The 22,800-nt window shown below is 32.0% G+C and overlaps 1 pseudogene; it reads right to left on the reverse strand.

Moving 5' to 3' along the window:
• Positions 1 to 12,255: 12,255 nt before the first annotated feature.
• Positions 12,256 to 13,171, reverse strand: LOC147789712 (putative polygalacturonase pseudogene; annotated as a pseudogene).
• Between the last annotated feature and the right edge of the window lie 9,629 nt (positions 13,172 to 22,800).

Below are 22,800 nucleotides of genomic sequence, written 5' to 3' on the forward strand. Positions count from 1 at the left end.
ACGAGATTGTCAGGTGAAAGTGGTGTGTCATCGTTGCGGAAAGCCAGGCCATATTAAGCCAAATTGCCGAGTCAAAATGCAGGAATCAAAAGCAAATGTTGTGGTGTGTCATCGTTGCGGAAAGCCAGGCCATATTAAGCCAAATTGCCGAGTCAAAATGCAAGAATCAAAAGCAAATGTTGTACACGTAAGAAAAAATTCTTTGATCCAATTTGGGAATACTACTTAACCACTGAGGTTCTTGACCAGCCAACAAACGTTGTACATCAAGATGATGTTTCTACAAAAGATGCCAATTATGCCGCCCCTAGTGACCCTTCTGTTTATTTCACGACCTTGGATTTGGGATTCAACGAAAATGATGATTTCGAGCTAACCTTTGGCGATCTTGACCGTCTTTTCCTTCCCTATGAGGTTGACGATTTCCTCATATCCGAAGATTTGGATCAAACTACGATTTCCTCATCTTCGGGAATTGGAATAAGGTGTAATTTTAAGGATATTCAAGAAGTTTGGTAGTCATGGGAGTTTGATCCAACGAATTGGTAGTTTGATCCAAATCTTCGGAGATGAGGAAATCGTTAGCCTCATAGGGAAGGAAAAGACCGTCAAGATCGCCAAAGGTTAGCTCGAAATCATCATTTTCATCGAATCCCAAGTCCAAGGCAACTAAATTAATATTTAAAAACAAATTATAAATTGATTTCCATATTAACATTTTATTTTTATTAATTTTTTTTAATAAATTATTCGAATAACTCCAATCAACCTAATATGAATATTTTATGATTAACTTAAGTGAAATTCATTATTTGATTGGAATTTTTTACCATCTAAATAATTAAATTAGGAACCTATTCAACCAAAATATTTATTTGTTTAGTTTTTGATATTTCTATATTGATTTGATTAAAATTTAATGAGTTGAATATGAGCCGAAGAGAGTAACTCAAAATTATTATTTTTTTTTTTTTGATATTTTTGTTAAAATTTTTCTTTTATATTTTTTCTTTTTTAAGAAATTTTCAAAAATTATTTTTAAATCGAAGTGAAATATGACCTACAATTTTATTTTTCAAAAAATAAAAAAATAAAAAAAGTATATCGATTGTTATTGAATAAAATTATAATAAAGTATTTATAAAAATCAGACTATTTAATATAAAGATTATTATCTAATATAAAATGTTGGACATTTTACAATTATTTGGGAAATATTTTTTTAATAAACGAATATAGAGGGCATATATGGAACCATTTTGCACATTCAAAACAAAAAGATTAAAATTATAAAAGAAGATGAAAATTATAAAAATGTATAACTACATACATACATATATATGTGTGATGCGTATATATGTATATGTATGTGTGTATCTATGCATGTAGATATGTATCTATTATATATGTGCGTGTGTGTTGTGTGATACATACATATATAAGCATAGGGTGAGGCACGACCATATAGTGATCCATGCATGCCATGGTGAAGCACGACCATATAGTGATCCATGCATGTCATGGTGATGCACGACCTCCGTTTGAGTGGCACTGATGGCCTGTGGATGTTATGATCTTGATAATATCTGTGTGCATACATACTAAATAATAGATGACAATTCTAAAGTAGGACCACAACATCGTGCCATACACTTTTCTCCCATCTCATAATATATCCATATGGTCTTTGGTCCACCCAAGGACTAGTTTACAAAACAAAGGTCTTATTAAGCACAAAATCATTTTCGCTCATGATATATGGTCTAGGGATATTATGGTTGTATAATTGTGACCGAATGCATACATACTAAGGAATAGGTGATGACTAAAGTCGGATCATAATATCATGTCATAATCTGGGAGGGAGGGATCCTCACGTAGCCATCTCATAGTGTATTCATGTTGTCCCTAATCCATTCAAAGTTGGTTTATGAAACAAAAATCTTGATAAGAACCTCTACTTTATTTCCATACACGATACCATATACTCGAAACAGATTGAGTTCTAAGTAAGGTTTAATCGTAGTGGGACTACTATGAATCTACCTCATTGGCATAAGAATGTGTCTCATCTATGATGGCCTGTGCTTATAGGGTACATGGATGTTATCCAATCTCACAACCTCAACTCTATCATGTCAATATGTTTTAATTGAGTCTACTAGGAGCCCTATAACTAAATATTAATTTAAGCACTTCAAATTAAGTCTTATGAGTTGGCAAGGGGACGCCTAGCTCCATTAATAATATAAAAGTTGATTAATTAAACTCTGTAATTAATTAATTTTCATTCATTAACTATAAGATACCCTATTATAAATCTAGAGTTACAATGTACTATATGACAAGTTTGTCCATTAATATCATCATTACAAACTAATTAATTTTTTCTGAGGGGTTTATAATTACAACTAGGTCAAAAGCCTCTCTTGAAACATTGAGAAGGTGGGATCCCGTTTTTTTTCAAGTTCCAAAATAAGGGAATTTTTCATCAACTTACTTTATATGCAATCCATTTTGTGAAATTATGTTTAGAGCTCCCTATTTGGCCAGGACCTCAAAATTGTAGGCACATTGTATTGGATACAAAACGTCATTATCACCCATGCAAAATCAAAAGACAACCCTTCACAGGCATAAATTCATAACTCAATGAGGATTAAGATCGAGTCAAGTTGGATCATCATGCGAAATATTAGTTTTTTTAATTAATTGATTTAAAAAGAGAAATTAAATATATGTGGTGAGTCTTATACAAACTCATGTATATGATAATCAACTCGCATGTCCCACGTGAATAATTTGGATAAATCATTTTTAATAATTACAATGGGGGTATCAATAGTATTATGAGGATAAGACACTCAACATTATCCATTTACTATAAACTGTTTACATTATTACTCGAACGTGATACTCCAGTAAGTGAAGTACATATTGTTCAAGATTATACTCTTTCATACAATAGATAATATTAAATTATAAATCAAATAACAAAAATTATTATTAAAAATTAAATTCTTCGTCTCCATTAATATATAATCATCACAAGCTAGTCAATTATTTGTGAGTTGTTCATAATTATAATTGGGTTAAAGTTTATTTTACACATACAATTACATTTTTTTGCCTGAAGTACCATCCATTCTCTTATAAATAATTTATTTATGATCTAATTAGAAACTACGCCCCTCTCGAAACATTGAGAAGGTGGGATCCCATTTTTCAAGTTCTGAAATTAACACTCAAGGGTTATTCAACGACTTACCTTATATTGAAAAAAGTGAACTCCATTTTGTAAAATTATGCTTTCGACTCAATATTTGGCCAGGTCCCCAAAATGGTAAGGCATATTGAGTTGGCTACAAGAGTAATTATCACCCATGTGAATCAAATGACATCCCTTTAGAGTCGAAATTCATAACTTAACGAGGATTAAGATTGAGTCTCATGTGAAATATTAATTTGCTCAATTAATTGATTCAGTGTACCGTATTTTTACTTTTAATGTTTATTTTTTTTATTTTATTTTTCATTATGTTATTTTAAAGAAGTTTTTGAGCATGTAAGTCCATGAAAATGTTTTATGATGAAGTTTTAAATGTTTATTTCCGCACAAGAGAGTATGTTATGATGAAGGTAACGACTTTAGGTTACTAGAAATATAGGGTCGTTACACTCACTCATATATCATAGGAAAACTTTTTAGTAGGGCACCTAACTTTCCCATGAAAGCTCACATTTTGCAAGGTGATGAATTCAAAAGAAATGTCGAGGCCCTGTTTATTTCTTAAAAATGATTGATGCCTTACTCAACACACTATTTATCGAAACTACACTACAATACAAAAATATTAGCACTTTGGCACATCTCTAGAGCATGTTCATTTCTCGAATGGAGAAAAATTACATTGGTTTTTGTGGGTTTTGGAGGAAGATTTATGTTGAATTTTCTTTTTGAATTTATGGTTTTTAGATCAAGACGACAAACTATTTTATAGGATAATTTAGGACTTAAAAATAGGAAAAGAATTTATTTTATTCTTATTTTTTTATTTTTATTATTATTATTATTATTTAGAGGAAATTTGAGTGGTAAATGGAATAGTGAATAATAGTCCAATTAAGGACAATACAACGTGTAAAGAAAGACAATACAACATCTAAAAAAATTTAAAGAGTGAAATGTTTTTAAATTTGGCATCTTATTTTGGTTATTTATTTATTTTTTTAAATTTGTTTCATTACGATGTTAAAATAGTTACTCGGTCATCAAACCAAGTCAATTAAATTTATACTTAAAAATAAATTATTAAATGTTTTCTATACTAACATTTTATTTTTAAAAAAAATTAATTTTTTAATAAATTACTCTAACCACTTGAATCAATTTAACTTAAATATTTTAGTATTAGATTAGACTAAATTCCTTATTCGACAAGACTTCATTCGATTGAAAAAGTTTACAATCTTATTTATTTACTGATTTGATTTACATTTAATTAGATGAATTATTTTTCATTTATTGTAAAAATGTATAAGTAGGCGTTGTATATATCTACACGTATACATACATACATATATATTATTGTTCAAGACGACACGTATACATACATATAAACATATATACTATAGATTCTTTAGTTTATCAAGATCGTTCAATAAGTCAACCACATATTGTTCAAGACTACACGTTCTTAAATTTTTCATACAATGAATAATACCAAATTGTAAATATAATAATCAAAATTACTATTAAAAACATGCTCAGTTCTATCATAACATGTATATTTAAATTCTAAGCAAACCATGACGATATCCACAAGTAATGTTTAAAGAGAACTCAACACGGCTACTTGTTTAAGCATACTTAGAACTTCATCTAGCATGATTTCATAGCTCCAATTTGCATCAAAACTCTCAAGGAATTCTAGCCATTGACTACATGGCAACTTTTTAGCATGACACCTAATTTTCGTTTGAGACTTGCTCACACTTTGCAAGGCCATGTATCCAAAAGAAATGTAGAGAACTTGTTCATTGTTTAAGAATCATTGGTGCCTTACTCAACACACTACTTATTAAAACTACACTACAACACCAAAATAATAGCTCTCTGGCACATCTGTAGAGCTTGTTAATTTCTCATTTGGTAGCGTGTAGGTCTCCACCTGCAAAAGAAAAAAAAAATTAATTACTATTATTACATTATTGCTTAAAAATAGGAATTAAAAATAGGAAATGAATTTATTATTGCTATTTCATTATTGCATAAAAGGTGGAACCATGGGATTTACCTAGAATATTAGTCTCATGATCTGTTTAGAATAATATAACAGGTAATTGAACATTAACCTAGAATATTAGTCTCATGATCTATTTAGAATAATATAACAGATAAGAAAACATAAAAGAGTGAAAGCGTTTTAAATTTGTCATCGTATTTTTGTTTGTTTTTTAAAAATTGTTTTATGATTATTAGGGTGTTAAAATAGTTATTCAAATAACAGGATCAAACCAAGTCAACTAAATTCGTATTTAAAAACAAATTATAAAATCATTTCCATATTAACATTTTATTATATTAATTTTTTTAATAAATTATTCCAATAACTCGAATCAACCTAACATAGGTATTTTATGATTAGCTTAAGCCGAATTCATTATTTGATTGAAAAATTTTACTATCCAAATAATTAAATTAGGAACATATTCAACCAAAAATATTTTATTTGTTTATTTGTGATATTTCTATATTGATTTGATTAAAATTTAATGAGTTGAATAGGGGCGGAAGAGAATAACTTAAAATTAATTCCCATTTATTCTTTTGATATTTTTGTTAAAAATTTTCTTTTATATTTTTTTCTTTTTTAAGAAATTTTCTTAACTTATGTTTAAACGGAATTGAATATGACCTATAATTTTATTTTTCAAAAAGAAAAAAAAAATCATTTGTTATCAAATAAAATTATAATAAAGTATTTATAATAATCAGACTATTAGTTATTATCTAATATAGAAATCTTCCAAATTTTACAATTATTTGGAAAATATTTTTTTAATAAACTGAACATAGAGGGAATATGTGGTAACATTTTGCACATTTAAAACAAAAAATATTAAAATTATAAAAAAGGATGAAAATTATAAAAATGTATAAGTACATACATGTTATATATGTTGATGTGTATATATGTATATGTATGTATGTATTTATGCATGTAGATATGTTTCTAATATAAATGAGCGCGTGTGCTGTGTGATACATACATATATATGCACAGGGTGAGGCACGACTATATAGTGATCCATGCATGCCATGGTGAGGCACGACCATATAGTGATCCATGCATGTCATGGTGATGCACGACCTCTGTTTGAGTGGCACTAATGGCTTGTGGACATTATGATTTTGATAATATCTGTATGCATACATACTAACTCATAGATGACAATTCTTGTAACAACCCAAAATTTTCTACTTAATTTAAGGTCGCTAGTGTATACATACCATAAACATTAAATGCGGAAGACTTCATTTAAATTCCATAAAACATAACCTTTATCTTAAAACACAGGCATGGACTTACATGTTTCGAAAACATCTTTAAAACGACATAAAATGAATAAGAGTTTAAGTTTTAAAAAACATCCTATTCTAGCCTAAGACTAAGAAAATAAATACCACTACCCTATGCATGCGCCATGGTCTCGAGTTGCGATGCCGTCGTCAGCCGTATAGGAGTGCCTCGCCTTAACCTGAAAAAGTAAAGTAGCACGAGGCTTGAGTATTTCTAGAATACTCTGTAAGTGACCCCCTATCGGGGTTATGCAACAATCACATGCAATAAAATGATGGGACCTATCTTTCGTTCGTTTCGTTTCCCCTACGGTGTAATCCTAACAGGTAATCGTGGACGTGTACCATATACTCTACATGTAGCCCATACGTGCGAGTATGGGCTCACCAGCTAGTTCGCACACCGCTGGACCACTGTCCCTAGCCGGTGGGCATACTTAGGGAGCCTCTTATACCGGGACCTGTTAAAACTAGAACCGTCACGGCAACGCTATGCAAAGCATAACGATCGTTGTCCTGCCATTGGATGTACGCGTCCGTACCCTCATGATGGGATAGAGATATCCCCCCAAATGCATGAACACACAATATGCATGAGGTCCCACTAGTCCTACAGTTATCATTAATGAACATAACTCCCTGTCACGTTTTCATGCTTACATGTCAATCTCATTCTCATTTCTTTACATATCATACATATTCCTAGTGGGGTTATGTTTCATGCAAACTACCGTATTTCGTGTCATATAATTCATGCAGTTACATTCAAATATTCATACAAACAAGCCATAATCGTTCAAGGACCACACATCATCACATGCATAACATATCACGTCAACTAAGCAGCATACATAACATACATTCACGTTCACATGATTTCGTACTTAAGCACCTTAAACTAGCATACAATTTGATGACACGTGCATATCCATGGGCACGTGCCAACATACAGCAAATAACGCGTAACCTACGACGGGTGAGCTACTTACCTGGTTGGCCTTAGCCGAAGTATTCTCTAATTTTTTTAACGTAAGCTCCCGTTCCTCAAGAACTACACTAAATGTTGCCAAGGTTTGCTTCCTATCACATCGTTTGTCACCTTTTATTAGTATTTCACATTTTAATTAATAATCCAACTAACATTGTGAAATACAGCTCTAAACCACCTCAATAAAAATCGAGTTCTATGTTTTCATTGTTTCTCAATTATATAAGATAATAAAACTTAAAACTTAAATTAAAGATATCTCAATATTATTAATATTTGAAGCAATTTGAATAATTAACCTTTAATATATATCCTATAGATACAAATATAATAATTTCTCATTTCTTCCATTTTCTTTCCCTCACTTTATTTCTCTGAACATTCCATTTTCCTTCCCATTTTTTTTTCAAGCAGTTCAATTCTACCTTCATATCTAATTATTTTAAGCAATTTAAATTATTTTAAGCAATTTAAATGTAATTCTTTTAATCAGTTTCTCTTGGCAGTTTAATTCTACTCCCATATCTAAATTGTTTAATTCTTTAAATTGTTTAATTCTGTTCATTCATCAGTTTAATTCTATTCCCAAATTTTTTTTTTGGCTTATTTCCAAATCTAATCTTCCTCTCTTTCCATGTATTGTTTTTTTTTATTATTTGTTTACCTAATCTTTCTCTCTTTCTCAACCTTTCTTTCATTTTTTCCCCCTCTTTTCATCCTGTTTTCCAAATCTTAGTTTTTTTTTATTTGAAATTGTTTTTCATCTTCCTTTTCCCTATCTTCCTCTCTTTCTTATCTATCTGTTTTTTTTTTTCCTGACAAATTACTCTTGATAGGATGGATAATTTCTAATATAGATCATTGCAACAGATAATTTCTAAATTTCTAAATTTCTAACCTAAATCTAAATAATCGCTAATATATCCTAATATTATTCGTAGAAACTTCTATGAACTAAATCTGACTACTAACCTTTTCAAATGACATCTCTCTTTCTTTATTTGTCGTCTTATTATCCGTCTTCTCCTGGATCTTTCAATTATTGTCTAACCATCTCCATCATTATTATCATTATTGTCTAACGACCTCTCCATTGTATGCATTTTTTTTTCCTCCAGAAAATATTTTCTTACAGTTTCTGTTTTGTTTACTAAACGAGGGAGGTATTTTAGGGGAGGGACTGAGAGATTAGAGGAGAGGTGGTCAGTTTTTTTTTTTTTTTTTTTTTGTTATTTATATTTTAATATATATATTAAACCATTTCTTTATTAAACCTAAGGGGGCGTTACAATTCTAAAGTAGGACCATAACATCATGCCATACACTCGTTTCTCCCATCTCATAATATATCCATTTGGTATCTGGTCCACCCAAGGACTAGTTTCAAAACAAAGGTCTTGTTGAAGCACAAAATCATTTTCGCACATGATATATGGTCTAGGGATATTATGGTTCTATAATTGTGACCGGATGCATACATACTATGGAATAGGTGATGACTAAAGTCGGATCATAATATCATGTCATAATTTGGGAGGGAGGGATCCTCAAGTATGGTATCTCATAGTGTATTCATGTTGTCCATAATCCATTCAAAGTTGGTTTATGAAGCAGAAATCTTGATAAGAGCCTCTACTTTATTTTCACACATGATACCATATACTCGAAACAGATTGAGTTCTAAGTAAGGTTTAATCGTAGTGAGACTAATCTGAATCTATCTCTTTGGCATAAGAATGTGCCTCATCTATGATGGCCGATGCTTATAGGGTACATGGTATCGAATCTGACAACCTCAACTCTATCATGTCAATGTGTTTTAATTGAGTCTAGTAGGGGCCTATAACTAAATATTAATTTAAGCACTTCAAATTAAGTCTTATGAGTTGGCAAGATAAAAGTTGATTAATTAAAATCTTTAATTAATTAATTTTCATTCATTAACCATAGGATACCCTATTATAAATCTAGAGTTACACTTTTATGTACTATATATGACAAGTTGTGTCCATTAATATCATCATTACAAACTAGTGAATTTTCCCTGAGTTGTTTATCATTACAACTAGATCAAAAGTTTATTTTATCCATGCAATTACAAAATAAGGCCCTCTTGAGACATTGAGAAGTTTCGAAATCAACACTTAAGGGAACTATTAATCAACTTACTTTATATGGGAACCATTTTGTGATTATGTTTCCACCTCCCTATTTGGCTAGGACCCCAAAATTGTAGGCACATTGTATTGGATACAAAACGCCATTATCACCACATACAAAATCAAAAGACAACCCTTCACAGGCATAAATTCATAACTCAGTGAGGATTAAGATCGAGTCGCGTTGGATCATCATGCGAAATATTACTTTTTTCAATTAATTGATTTAAAAAGAGAAATTAAATATATGTGGTTGAGTCTTATACAAACTCATTGTATAGGATACCCCACTCGCATGTTCCCACGTGAATAATTTGGATCAAATCATTTTTAATAATTACAATGTGGGGGTATCATTAGTATTACGAGGATAAGACACTCAACATTATCTATTTACTATAAACTGTTTAGATTATTACTCGAACGTGGATACTCCAATAAGTGAAGTACATATTGTTCAAGATTATACTAATAATCTTGAATTTTTCATACCATAGATAATATTAAGGTATAAATCAAATAACCAAAATTATTATTAGAAATTAAACTCTTTGTGTCCATTAATATAATTATCAAGGCTAGTCAATTCTTTGTGAGTTGTTCATAATTATAATTGGGTTAAAGTTTATTTTACCCATGTAATTACATTTTTTTGCCTGAAGTACCATCGATTCTCTTATAAATAATTTATTTATTATCTAATTAGAAACTACGCTTCTCTCGAAACATTGAGAAATGGGATCCCATTTTTCAAGTTCCAAAATCAACACTCAAGAGAACTATTCAACTACTTACCTTTGAAAAAAGTGAACTCCATTTCGTGAAATTATGCTTTATATTCCATATTTAGCCAGGTCTCCAAAATGGAAAGGCATAGGTCCCCAAAGTCCATCTTGAATTGGCTACAAAAGTAATTATCACCCATGCAATTCAAAAGACAACCCTTTAGAGTCGAAATTCATAACTCAACGAGGAATAGGATCGGATCATCATGTGAAATATTAATTTGCTCAATTAATTGATTTAATGTAGGGTGTTTTTACTTTTAATGTTTATTTTTTTATTTTATATTTCATTATGTTATTTTAAAGATGTTTTTGAGCATGTAAGTCCATGAAAATGTTTTATGATGAAGTTTTAAATGTTTATTTCCACACAAGAAAGTATGTTATGATGAAAGTAACGACTTTAGGTTAGTAGAAATATAGGGTCGTTACACTCACTCATATACCATATGAAAATTTTTTAGTAGAGCACCTAATTTCCCATGAGAGCTCACATTTTGCAAGGTCATGAATTCCAAAGAAATGTCGAAGCCAGGTTCATTGCTTAAAAATGATTGATGCCTTATTCAACACACTACTTATCAAAACTACACTACAACATAAAATTATTAGCACTTTGGCACATCTCTAGAGCTTGTTCATTTCATGAATGGTGTTAGTAGTGTGTAGGTCTCGACATTCAAGGACTGAGAGCACATCAAGCCAAGAAGGAAAACCAAAACAGGCTTGATCACATCACATCTTCCATTCAAACTCCTTGTAAACTTGTTGGAATTTCACTGTTTTACGGGCTTTCAAGTACTAACTTAAAATCCTTATCATATACATAATATAACCATTTTATGCGGAAATAATCATTTGAGACGTATTCATAAAACATTGCCATGGATTTAATGTTTAATAAAAAGTCTTTAAAACAAAACAACATAAAATTAAAATAGACATCCGTAAAAATAAAACATAAATACCCTATACTAACTTATAGTCTATGAAATTAAATACAACTATTCTATACATGTGTCATGGTTTATAAAATGGCCATGTCGCCGTCAACTGTGCAATGATGCTTTGCAAATGTAGAAAATATAAGTAGCAAGTAGCATGTGGCTTGAGTATTTTAACAAATACTCCGTACATGCAAGCATGAATGAGACCTATCATTTAAAAGTTGTATTCTCTTAGGTGACTATCCTAAGCGCGTTTAGATGTTTATTTACTATTCTACACATGGTCCATGAGAGCAAATATGGACCCACACTTCCTAAAAACAACTAAAATAAAATCTCCTAATTCTTCATTGATGATTCTAAATTATTTTCTTCGTTTTTTTTTCTTTAAACATCACTTAATTTCCTTTTTAGGTTCCTTTCTCTTCATTCTTATCTTTTATTCTCTAAATTCTTTCAAACTTAGTAATTGATATGCACTCTCTTCTTTAATATTGAAGATTCAATTCCTACCTCATATAATTGTTGTACTAAAAACATAAAAAAGATTACATAGAATTTGATACAATGTCGTAATAATACCATAAAAACTTCATGGTAGATTCATACATATTTGGATTTAAGAGGTTTCATTTTATTTTTTCAAATTTAGAGTATTATCTTGATGATTTTGAGTTTGAGTGTTACTAAATATTACAAATCTAGTTGAAATAACTTATTTTCAAAATTATTATTATTATTATTATTTGTTTTATAAATTTTAAAGGAAAAGACATTTGATCTATATCTTCATTAAATTTTTCATTACCATTTATTCCATAGAATTTTTAAAAAAACAAAGTCTCTACTAGAAGGCAGGAATTTCAACAGAGCACGACTTCAACTGAACATTCTCAATTGGCAGCTTATCTTCAGGAAAGTCACATCCACCACTTTTTGCTGCCTTAGCCAGTGGAGAACATGGCGGCGGATCCACATCACTACTAAATCCCTCAACTTCTGTACAGTTCCACTGCAACTTTTTAGGCTTCTTCGACAATCCAATCTTCACATTCGAAATACAAATATCCGTGAATGGATCTCCCGATATCCCTGCCAAATTCGCCGACATATTAACATTCTTAGCCACCACGTCTCTGTAATTAATGTTCTTAATCACCGGCAATGCTGAGGGATCAAACTTGTCATCTGCATGCGATTTGTAGTCTCCAGTCATCCAGAAGACGTATTTCATCGTGGATAGAAACATTCTTCGGACGAAAATGTCCTTGACGAAACCACCTCGTCCGCGAGCGGTTTTGATTCTGACAGCAGACTGTGTATTGATTGCAGTGACGTTTTCGATCCTGACGTTGCGAATTCCGCCAGACATTTCGCTGCCAAGGGCGATACCTGCAGAATCTGGTGATATGCAAGTGAGGTGGCGAATGACAAGGTCCTCGGTCGGCATTCCGAACTTGATACCATATTGGTCCCATCCGCTCTTGATGGCAATGCAATCGTCACCGGAGACAATGTAGCAGTCTTCGATTCGAGTGTTGGAACAAGAATCTGATAAATCAAATAGAGAATTAGGGAGAGGGATTGACAAAGAAATGAACCCTAAGGTTTTAAAGGTGAAGAAGAAGGGAACCTGGATTGATTCCGTCGGTGTTGGGTACGGTAACGGGAGCCAAGATAGTAAGCCTTCGATAATCACATTTATGCATTTTCACCCAACCAAACCCATCTAGATTAAAAATAAATCATAATAATATTATATATATAAAAAATTTTAGTTGGAATGATTTGAATGGTATATTATTACAAAGTTTTAACTTTTTTTTTTTCTTTTTTTCTTTTTTTCTTTTTTTTTTTTCTTCTTTCAAGCATAATCCTAAAATATAAGTATAATGGGATTGAAGTGAAATAGTGAAACGTGCTGTAAATCGGATGGACAAACCAAGAAGGTGAGTTGATCAAAGTGAGATCTGAGATCTGGATTTGATCAGAGTACATGATCTCGATCACATATGGTCGTGTTACCTTGAGCTCCCCTTTCTTAAATTTTTCCCACCAAGGGGATCCCTGCCCGTCGATTGTACCGTTGTTACCTACACCATGTGACCAACCCAACTTTATTTTCTATATAAATGTTTTTGTTATGTTTTCATTTACTTTAATTTTTTTTTATTTAATTCTAATAGCACAGAAGCCTATAATGATTATAATTTTGCAAACCATTTTAAAAAAAAAATAGAATGTGAAAAAGTCATAGAAAAATAATCACCTGTGATAACCACATCGGTGAGATTAGTTCCAAAGATGAGGCTGCTATACCGTCCACCGAGAGAATCTCTTCCTCTTCCATAAGATGGGAGAACTTCCACAAGTGGCCATTCTGATTCATTCTGCACTTAAAAGGAACAAATTTGACTCATTTATTTTGGATTGAAGTACTTATAGATTAGTACTCAAATCACCACTCCCAAAGTTAGCTTTATAAAAATAAAATACTCAATAGGTCGAACCTGGGATGCAAGAATTTTTGCTTCTTTATCGATAAAAAGTGTGAAATGGCTAGTCAGATTAAAACTTCCAGTCAGCCATTTCCCCGGTGGCACGATCAATTGAGCACCACCATCTGCCGCGAGTGTGCTGAGATGTTCAATCGCTTTTCGGAACGCGTGAGTATTTGAAGTTACTCCGTCACTGACGCCGCCAAACTCCGTCAGCAACGCCGAGTGTTTTCGGCAATTGATGGCCTGAAATTTCAGAGAGTTCGAACTTAGACGTGGATTCATAGCGTCCACTATGGCTAAGCTCACCAATGCCAATACAATCACGGCTGAGATTCTCACCGCGGTAACCTGCCGAACAAAATCACAGATGATTCAATCTCTTTTTGTTTCTCGATAAAATAATGTTGAAAACGGCAGTTAGGTTTATTAGTTCATCTTTGTGTTGGTTACATGAAAGAAACAAAGTTTTTCAATCAACCAATCCTGATTTTGAACAAAAACTCATAATCATTTTAAGTAATCGGAAAGAAAAACCAATGAAAAGTAGAATAACAAGTCAAGCCCACACCATCAATAGAATGAAACAAAGAAAAAAAAAGTGAAATTCAAAGAGAAAGATGAAGAAAAATTACATTGATTTTTGTGGGTTTTGGAGGAAGTTCCATGATTAATTTTCTTGGTGAGTTTATAATTTTTAGATTAAAGGGAAAAATGATTTTATAGGATAATTTAAGAATAAAAAATAAGAAAGGGATTTATTACTATTACTATTATTACTTTTTTTTAAGGGTGAAAATTTGGGTGGTAAATGAAATGGTTGGATTGATTAAAAATATTAGCTTAACAAACTGTTTAGAAAAATATAAGTGTAAAGAAACATAATAAGTGAGATCGTTTTAAATTTGGCATCTTGTTTTTGTTGTTTGTTTGTTTGTTTTTTTTAATTATTTTATATGTATTAGAGTGTTAAAATAGTTACTCCAAGAACACGATCAAACCAAGTAAACTAAATCAGTATTTAAAAAGTAAATTAACAAAGGTTTTCTATATTAGTAATTTATTTTTATTAAAATTTTTTTAGTAAATTACTCGAACAACTCCAATCAACCGAATATTTTATGGTTTGATTAGGCGAATTTATTATTCGATAAGGATTTATTGGATTGAAAAAGTTTACTATCCAAAAAATTAAATTAGGTCTAAAACATGTTCCATTCAAAATAATTGTTTGTTTAGTTTTAAAGGATATTTCTATATTGATTTGATTAACCTCTAATTAAATCAGTTATTTATTCACATGACTTGAATACGGGGCGGAAATCTCTTCAAATATGGTAAGTATAACTCAATATTAATCTCCATTTATTCTTTTGATATTTTTGTTAAAATTTTCTTTTATATTTTTTTTATTTATTAAGAAACTATTCTTTTATATTTTTTTTATTTATTAAGAAACTATTTAATAGAGAGTCATTATCTAATATAGAAATTAGCTAATTTTTTTTATCAATAAATAATTATTATTAAGTAGGTATTTGAAATTTTAATGCAAATCCTTCTTAATAAAAAGATATATCAAAAGATATATAATGAATATATGGTAAATTTTTTACATTTAAAAACAAAAAGAATGAAAATTAAAAAAATGTATAGGTATGTGCTATATACAAATACATAACATAGAAAACCTCCGACTCAACTCCTATAGCATTCACATCCACTAATCGTGGTCACACCCATGGAAGCTACCTTGGTTCCTCTAACAACCAGCGAGGTCGTTCTTATTCCCACAAATACAACTCTTCCAATTGAGGATGAACCCACTCAGGTTAGGGTCGTCGACCACCTCACTGCCAAATATGCCGCAAAGTGGGCCATTATGCTGACCGTTGCAACCAACAGTATGTTCGACCTAATTCTTCTCATGCTCACCTGGCTGAAGCCTTTAACACGTCATGTTTTATTGCTGGATCCGATGCTGCTGATTGGTTTCTGGACACTAGGGCTTCGGCCCATATGATTGTCGATCCATCTATTTTGGATCAGTCTAAAAATTACACGGGTAAGGACTCTGTGGTCGTAGGAAACGGTGCATCCCTACCCATTACCCACACCGGTACTCTTTCTCCTGTTCAAAATATTCACTTATTAGATGTCTTGGTTGTCCCTCATCTCACTAAAAATCTTCTTTCCATCCGTAAATTAACGTCTGATTTTCCTCTCTCCGTTACATTTATTAATAATCTTATTACTATCCAGAATCGTCAAATAGGAAGGGTGGTGGCCACCAGTAAAAGAGATGGAGGGCTATATGTGCTGAAGTGCTGCAACTCTACTTTTATTTCAGTCCTTAGAAACAAATCTTTACGTGCTTCATATGCTTTATGGCATACTCGCCTGAGTCATGTGAATCATTCTGTTATTTCTTTTTTAAATAGAAAATGTCATCTCTTTCTCTTAAGTCTTTATTGCCTTCTCCGTCATTATGTAATACTTGTCAGCTTGCGAAAAGTCATTGATTGCTTTATTCTTGCAATGAACGTAGGTCATCTCATGTGTTAGATCTTATTCATTGTGATCTTTGGGGTCCTTCCCCCGTCAAATCAAATTCGGGTTTTCTTTACTATGTTATTTTTATTGATGATTATTCTTGATTCACTTGGCTTTACCCTTTAAAATTTAAATATGATTTCTTTGATATTTTTCTTCAATTTCAAAAATTTGTGGAAAATCAATATTCTTCTCGTATTAAGGTATTTCAAAGCGATGGAGGTACCGAATTTATTAGCACTTGTTTCAAAACTCATTTACGTAATTTTGGCATCCACCATCAACTCTCTTGTCCATATACACCTGCTCAAAATAGTCATGTTGAGAGAAGACATCGTCATGTGACTGAGACTAGCTTGGCCCTTCTCTTTCACTCTCATCTTTCTCCTCGTTTTTGGGTTGACGCCTTCAGCACTGCAGCTTATATTATCAACCGGTTGTCTACTCCACTTCTTGGAGGTAAGTCACCCTTTGAACTCTTCTATGGCTACAGTCCACATTATGATCCCTTTGGTTGTCGTGTTTATCCTTACTTGCGTGATTATATGCCTAACAAGTTTTCTCCCTGCAGCATTCGTTGTATTTTTTTTAGTTATAGTCCTGCTCATAAAGGGTTCCGCTGTCTTGATCCCGCCACCACTAAGCTATATATCACCCGCCATGCTCAATTTGATGAAACTCACTTTTCTGCTATACCTAGCTCCTAGGCCCAACCTCTTTCCTTTTTTCCTATTTCAAATTTCTTGGAACTACATTTTTATCATATTGATTCATCTCTCCTACCACTTCATCATCGCACATTCCTCAATCCAGTTCATCATCGTGTGATATTTGTTCTCACCTTGTGGATGAGTCTTGATACTTCTATTGATTCCTCTTCTTTGGGCACTCATCCTACGATCACACAAGTCAAAGCTAGTATATTCAAGACTCGTCATCTAACAAATCTTGGTATTTTTGGCTCATTTGAATTTCTTTCTGCTCTTCTTGCATCCAATGAACCTAAAGTATTCAAATCTGCGGCTAAGAATCCTGCTTGGGTTGTTGCCATGGATGAAGAAATTCGAGCGTTACAACAAGATGATACTTGGACTTTGGTTCCTCGCCCTGCCAACACCAACATCGTGGGCTCTAAAAGGGTGTTTCGTATTAAATATTTGCCCTTTTATTTGCCTTACATTTAAATGATAGTTGAATTGGATACAAAGACGCTAGCTTGCGGGGGTGTTAAGGATAGTTGACCATTCATTATAAGGCAAATATCTAGTATTGCCCGTTTATTAAGGGCAAATATACTGTATTCATTTATTATTTTTTCCTTTTGTTCTTGTTCTTTTCATATTATTTGTAATTTACTATATTTCTTTGTTCGGTAAATGATTATAAATAAGAGAACTCTCACCACCATTTAGTGCGGTGGTTTCAGCAAACATTCACAATTACAAGCTAGTCAATTCTTCATGAGTTGTTCATAATTACAACGGGATCAAAAGTTCATTTTATCCATGTAATTATATTTTTTGCCTTAATATCATCAATTCTCTTATGAATAATTTGTTTATAATCTAATTATAAATTAAGCCCCTCTTGGGACGTTGAGAAGGTGGGATCCATTCTTCAAGTCTTGAAATCAGCACATAAGAACATTATTCATCTACTTACCTTATATGAGAAAACGTGAATTCCATTTCATGAAATTATGTTTCGAGCTACCTATTTGACCAAGTCCTCAAAATGGTAAAGATATTGAATTGGATACAAAAGTCATTCTCACCCATACAAAGAAATGAACAACACATAACATATAGGAATTCATAATTAAGTGAGGATTAAGATCGAGTCACATATGATCATCATGCAAAATATTAATTTTCTCAATTAATTGATTTACAAAGAGAAATTAAATTTTGTGGTCAAGTCTTATACAAATTCATTGTATAGATAACCACACTCGCATGCCTCCACAAGAATAATTTGGATCAAATCATTTGTAACGATTACAAAATGCGGCGAATCAATAGTGATACGAATATAATAAACTCAACCTTATTCTTTTACTACATTATTACTCAGAACTTGATCCTCCATATAGATAACCACACTCGCATGCCTCCACAAGAATAATTTGGATCAAATCATTTGTAACGATTACAAATGCGGCGAATCAATTGTGATACGAATATAATAAACTCAACCTTATTCTTTTACTACAAACTCTTTAGATTATTACTCAGAACTTGATCCTCCATTAAATGAAGTACATATGGTTCAAGATTGTATTATTTGTACTAACACAAAATTAGAAAAAGAAAATAAAAAAAAAAAAGTCGTCCCACATCACTCAAAGCCAGTATTTTGGTTGATCTAACTTGGGTCTCATATGCTCGAACCCTTTCCTCCTAGTTTCAATTCTTTGGAAGCATTTAAAGTTAGTATGACTACCTTTTGGCTACCTAAATTTTTGGCATCGAGTTCAAATTATTTATGTAAAATTAGGTTTAGTTAGTTTAAATTATTAGGGTAAGTTTGTAGGTATAACTAGGCTTAGCTAAATTAAATAATTAGAAATAAGTTTAAAATTATTTTATGCAAAATTAGGTGAGTGAATCCCTATAGTAGTTGTAATTTATGATTTTGGACTCTTTAGACCGAATTAAATTTCTGAGAGCAGCGTTAAGTAGCTCTAGCATCAAGCATCAAGAATTCGAAGTAACTTTGGCCTAGCCCAACTAAGTATGTGGCCCCACTATTTTTGGTCATAATTGTGTGCTGATTGATGACACATGCCCATGGCTTCGCATGGCTTCACATGTCTTATGCTTGTATATGTAAATTGTTATGAAATGAGATGTTACATGAATGTTATGCTATATGTGTTAAATTGATATGTTTATGATATGATATATTGTGATGCGATATGTTATGGTGTGATATGTTGAAGGCATGTTCGGGTTATGTTATGTAACTGTTATGATATATGATATGTTATGATATGTGAATTGACACGTGCAAAGATATGATAAGTTATGATATAGTATATGCCCATGAAACATGTAGAAGGTAGTTGTACTTATTTTCTTAGACTTAGGTTAGAATAGGGTGTTTTTAATTTTAATGTTTATTTATTTCATTTAGTATTTCGTTGTGTCGTTTTAAACATGTTTTCCAACACGTAAGTCCATGACAATGTTTTAAGATGAAAGTTATGTTTTATGAAAAAGTTTGTAAAGTATTTATGCATTCTATGTTCATGATATGTATATAGTAGCGACCTTAGACTAAGTAGAAAATTTAGGGCCGTTACAATTGGTATCAGAGCTCTAGGTTATAGATTTTGTAGACTAGCTTACGATGTAGGGCTTTGCATGAACCATGGTCCCACTGCTGATGTCCCATCACCGTCAGGTATGTCATGCTTAAGATAAGAAAAGGAAATATTATTGATTGCATATGTTGTTACTGCATAGTCATTATAAACTATGACTCATAATTGAATTTTGACACCATTGACTGTATTATAGTTAACTGAATTATTGTTGCCTTAATTCTATGTTTATTATAATGTAGAATATGTTATGATTTACCTTGCATGGAATGTGAATGTAAATTGAAGTATTGTTGATGTTTAGATTTAGCAAGGTTGGTACTGTGAATGAGAAGCTGTAGTTTAGTAAGCTACTAAATGCTAGTATATGCATGAAAATGATTTTGCCATGGAAGGTTAGATGTTTCAGTTAGACGTCTTGAACATAGTTAAAATACGCAATATTATGATGATAGAGATGGAAAGTAATGTGCCAATGTATATTAACGAGTAAATAGTTTAAAATGAAAATGACCAAGGAAGCTTGATGGACGACAATATCATATAGTCTGCTACAGATATTAAAAGTGGTAGTGTCGAAAGAAAATTGCGCCACTATGAAATATGTAAATATGAAATTAAAGTATTGATATAAAAACAAATTATTATTACTCAGAAGACAATGTAATGCAAGAAATGAATTAAATATTGATCTAGTTGATGGAAGGAAGCAAGTCTTGAACAAAGTGAGAAAGATGAAGTTAAAGTTAAGTATTTTAAGGTGAAGCACATGAGCCACAAACCTACCACCTCAATTCTTTTGCTCATGAAATTTTAGACATATGACAAATTTTAATAGTAAAACCAGGCTAGACATGGATGAAACAAGGATATATAAATTCATAACTTTACATATAATGTCTATTCTCAATATAGCCCTTCTAATCATGCTTAGACAGACTTTTTTTATAATCATGAATCATACAAAATTAAAGTAGGAAGTCAAACACGTTTTTACATACTTTGAAGTAGTGAAATGGCTCGTGGGTGATATATCAAACATGTTTAGTGAGCATGAAACATGCGGCTTTGTAGTTAGATTGGTGGAGGTTAACAAACTTGAGGGGATATATATGTTTAGATTTAGGAAGCTTAATTTTTTAATTTTCGATTATTATTTTAAGGTTTTAAGTTGCAATTAGATATTGGCCTAGTATTGGTGGGGATGAGAGTTACAACATTTCAATCGACCACATGTTACTCTTGGACCTATTTTCAAGGCTGATGTCACCATGCATACATAATTCATTAAGCGGAAGCTTATCATAAATAACCTTCGAAAAACACAACAAAGTCTTTCATATAGATTCACAAATCCAAAAACAAACCTATCTCCCAAAATAAAACCTTCCCTAACTGAATTCAAAATAAATCTAAATAAAACAATATTCAATAACTTAAAATAGTGAAATAGACGTAAACTCCTAAAAATATTCCCTATCCAACTTCTATGGTGTCTTCAGCTCAGTCGTTAATCGTATATTGGCGTCTTGCCTTTACCTTAAAAATGTAGATAGCACATGGCTCGAGTATTTTATGAAATACTCATTAAGTCACCCCACTGTTGGGGTTAGAAATGCAAACACATGCAACATATGAGGGGGACCTAACTTTTCGTAAACTTTACATAGCCTTGGGCGATTTTCTATTCTGTGTAGGGTTGGGTGTGTGGTACTCCTTCACACACGGCCCATGTATGCGTACATGGACCCACCAGGAGGGCTCGTATACATACCCCCTGGGCCTGACTTGGTCGGGCACACGTGTTACACATCGCCGGACACCACAGAACAGAAAAGGGCCCGCATGATATCATGGCGAACATAAATATCGTAATTCCTTCTTTCGTATCATAAAAGGGAAGAATGCCGATACAAGTGACATACATACATGCATGAGGTCCCTTAATATATCTAACATGACATTAAATAAGCATTGCCGACCTCACATATGCATTTCTTACATTATATGGCATATCACATGACCTAGATTACATGACATATTACATAATATGAAAATACATTCGAGTTCCATAAGAACTTCATGACATGACTGAGAATACTACGTGTATACATGGCATCGATCAACATTTTCATGGCATATATTACTAACATATCATTTATAACTTCACATAACATAAACAGTCAACAGTCAACATAATTCATACATCACATAACATAAACAATCGAGAGTCAACACAATCTATACATCACATAGTCATATCACATAAATATGGTGCATGTAGTGTTGGGTTTTATGTCCTAAAACTCATAGTTTGTAAAAAAAAAACATATTCTATTTTCAATAAAGTTATTATTGTTGTTTATTCAGTAAAGATTGTTATTGAATAAAATGAACTTTACGATCATTAATATAAATCCAATAAACTAAGAACACTCTGGCTATAGTATGATTACTTGAACTATATGTAGAGACATAAGAGTAGATCAAGTTCAAGTATATAGTCAAAATGATCTATAGTATAAGGATAAGGCTGAGTACCTTATTCTGGGGACACTATGGATGCGGCCCACTTTTGTATATGATATAAACAATGTGATCACTAAATTGTACATGTGGAGACATGTGAGTGGGGGCGTCGTATGCAATGAGTATTGCATAAGATCGGACCATGAAGAAAACCACTCTCACTTTATAATGTCGTTTACTGTTGAGACTGATTTTCTTTTCATTCGATAACCTAGGTAACCGATTTTAATCCTGAGCTAACCATGAACTCCTGTTTATTCGAAATTATCCTTAGATTTGCATGAGTGAGAATGACTCTAGTTCGCCGACTCAATAGGCCTCCCATTTCAGGGTAAGACTGGGTGAATGGCTGGGTACGTGGGGTGCAAGATGGAATTCATTTCTACCCATTTTTAAGGATAGAAGAAAGGTAGTTCCCTTAAGCACTGACTCC

This window comes from Cucurbita pepo, chromosome 13 (genome assembly GCF_057944985.1).
Source record: "Cucurbita pepo subsp. pepo isolate OVF chromosome 13, ASM5794498v1, whole genome shotgun sequence".
Lineage (NCBI taxonomy): Eukaryota > Viridiplantae > Streptophyta > Magnoliopsida > Cucurbitales > Cucurbitaceae > Cucurbita > Cucurbita pepo.